Source organism: Arachis ipaensis, chromosome B9 (genome assembly GCF_059453495.1).
Source record: "Arachis ipaensis isolate K30076 ecotype BB chromosome B9, ASM5945349v1, whole genome shotgun sequence".
Classification (NCBI taxonomy): Eukaryota; Viridiplantae; Streptophyta; class Magnoliopsida; order Fabales; family Fabaceae; genus Arachis; species Arachis ipaensis.
The window spans coordinates 9,366,309-9,369,257 of record NC_142444.1 but is presented as its reverse complement, the minus strand read 5'-3'; positions in this window follow the sequence as shown (position 1 = coordinate 9,369,257).

Sequence of the window (2,949 nt, the reverse complement as noted above, 5' to 3'; positions counted from 1 at the left end):
CATTTTATTATTATTGTTCCCAAAATAGAAATGAAAATACACTCTAATCCAGTAAGATATGCAAGTGAACATATTATTTCCTTTAATTAATCATTGCCGTTAGCATTTTCACTGTCTTTTGTAACATCTTAGAAACAAAAAATATTAAAAAATAAAATATAAATCAAATAATGAAAAAATAAAATGTTATTTTTTATTTTTTATTAAATTCTAAAATAAAAGACTAAAAATAAAAATAAAATAACAAAAATCCATTATTTCTAAAAAATTTTAGAATTAGAATAATTTGATAAAGGTGAACGATATTAAAAAAATGAGCGGAGCAAATGCCGAAAAAAATTTTAATTTAGTACGTAGATAAGCATCATATTTTTGCACATTTTAATAAAAAAGATCAATATATTTGTAGTGATATTTTATTTTATTATAATTTAAATATTATTATTATTATTGTAGTCAAAATTATTTTTTATTATTATTATTATTATTATTATTATTATTATTATTATTATTATCTATTTTACGTGCATCGATTTTATTATGCATGCATTCCATTTTATGTACGGTCAAAATGTCAGCTGTTTATTATCCATTTTGCAGACATCATCATTATTATTATTATTATTATTATTATTATTATTATTTTACGTGCCATCGATTTTATTATGCATGCATTCCATTTTGTGTATGGTCAAAATGTCGGCTGTTTATTATCCATTTTGCAGACATCATGAAAGAATTGGTGTATTTTTTTATTTTGCAGGCTTCACTAATAAAATAGTTCCGTATATTTTGGTAATTATTTTTCTAGGTGCGTATTAAGAAAAATAATTATTTTTATACATTTATTTGTATAAAGAACCTGCAAAATCTAGGTAACTGACTATAAGTCACATTGATCGCATTTCCATGTTCAATTTGGACTTTGGTTTTTTTTTTTCTTTTTAATTAAATTACAAACATCTTATGTCTGTTTTCGGAATTTGGCTAATTTAGATTGAATACACTGAAATAGTAATCCATGGATGGTAGAAGATTTTAGAACCAACTTTGTTTGGTAACTAATAAGGGTCACAGCTAACTACTCCAGCTAATTAGTAACTTTTTTAAATTAATTTTTACAAAAAATGTTAATTCAAATTACATCCAAAATTAAATAAAAAAGTATTTAAAATTTGAAAAAAAAAGTTTAAAACTAAATAAAAATAAATATTCAAAATTATTATAAAAAGAATATTTAAAATCTAAATAAAACATTTGAAACGTAATAAAAAATATCCAAAATTTAACAAAAAATAAATATTTAAAATTATTTTAAAATTCAAAACCAAACAAAACGAAAAATCTAAAAATATTAGAAAAAAATTCAAAAACTAAAAAAACACTACAACAAATTCGGGTTAAGGTAACTCTTTAAAAACGTTGCCTATAATAAAAAAATGTTGTCTTTTATCAAAGGCAACACTTTCTGACAAAACGCAACGTTTTTTGGGGGATTGACTATACGGCCATTACTTTTGGTCTAAGACAACGCTTTTGTGTATCAAAGAGAACCCTTTTTTTGTGAAAATCTTCAAAAAACAACGCCTTTTCTACAAAAAAAAAAAACAACTCTACAAAAGAGTTGTTTTAGAGGACCCAAACACAACGTTTTAGATAAGACTTTATGACAACATTTTTTACGAGTTGTATTTTCTAATACATAAAGTAACACTTGTCCAGATTTTTTTAAGTTGCCTTTTGATATACCTAAAGCAACACTTATTCATTTTTTTTTAAATTGTCTTTTTTATAGACCTAAAGCAACACTTATCTAAATTTTTTTGTATTACCTTTTTAAATATCTAAAGCAACATTTCTCTAAAATTATTTAGAATTGTCTTTTTAAAAGGATATATAGCATACTTTAATAAAATTTAATTATTTAAACTAAATTTAATAAATAGAAAGAAAAGATAAGCTAATAAGCTAATATATTGCATATATATTAAATTAAAAAGTTGTTTCAAATTCAACTAAAAAAAATTTAAATTCATATACTTGCAGTTGCCAATTCAAATCAAAATATACATAACTAAACAAAAAAAAATGCCTAATTTCATCAGCTTTCGTTCTCTTCATCAATTCTTCCATAATGCCGATGTATGTCAGGGTTGAAGTGTTGTCTTTAATCAAAGGCAACACTTTCCGATAAAACGTAACGCTTTTTGGGGTTGGCTATACGGCCGTTATCTTTGATCTAAAGCAATGCTTTTGTTTATTAAAGGGAACCCTTTTTATGGCAACCTTCAGAAAACGTTGCCTTTTCTACAAAAAAAGTAACTCCGCATAAGGGTTGCCTTAGAGGACCCAAAGACAACACTTTAAACAAAGACTTTATGGCAACCCTTTTTACGAGTTGTATTTTCTAATACATAAAGCAACATTTGTCCATATTTTTTTAAGTTGCCTTTTTATAGACCTAAAGCAACACTTATTTAAGTTCATTTGCAGTTATCTTTTTTTAATACCTAAAGCAACACCTTATTGAATTTTTCTTAAGTTCTCTTTTTTTATATCTAAAACAATATATTTTTTATATTTGTTATATTTATAGGATATATAACACATACTAACAATGTTTAAATTCAATTTAATCAATGCAGGAAGAATAAGCTAATAATATATATATATATTGCATGTATGTAGAAAGGTATTCCAAGTGTCAATTAACATACTTGCTAAGTTACCAAGTCAAATAAATAATACACATAAGTAAATAAAATACATGTTTTTTCCAATATGAACAAAATTTCTTTAACATTTATCATGAGACAGCAACTTGCTCTCCAAGTCCTCCTCGCGTGTTCAACAACTCTTTTGGAGATCTCTCCTCGATTATGACTTCTTCTCTGGAAGAAAGTGACAGATCAATTGAAGTCAGCGGTGCAGCCACATATATAAAAAGGT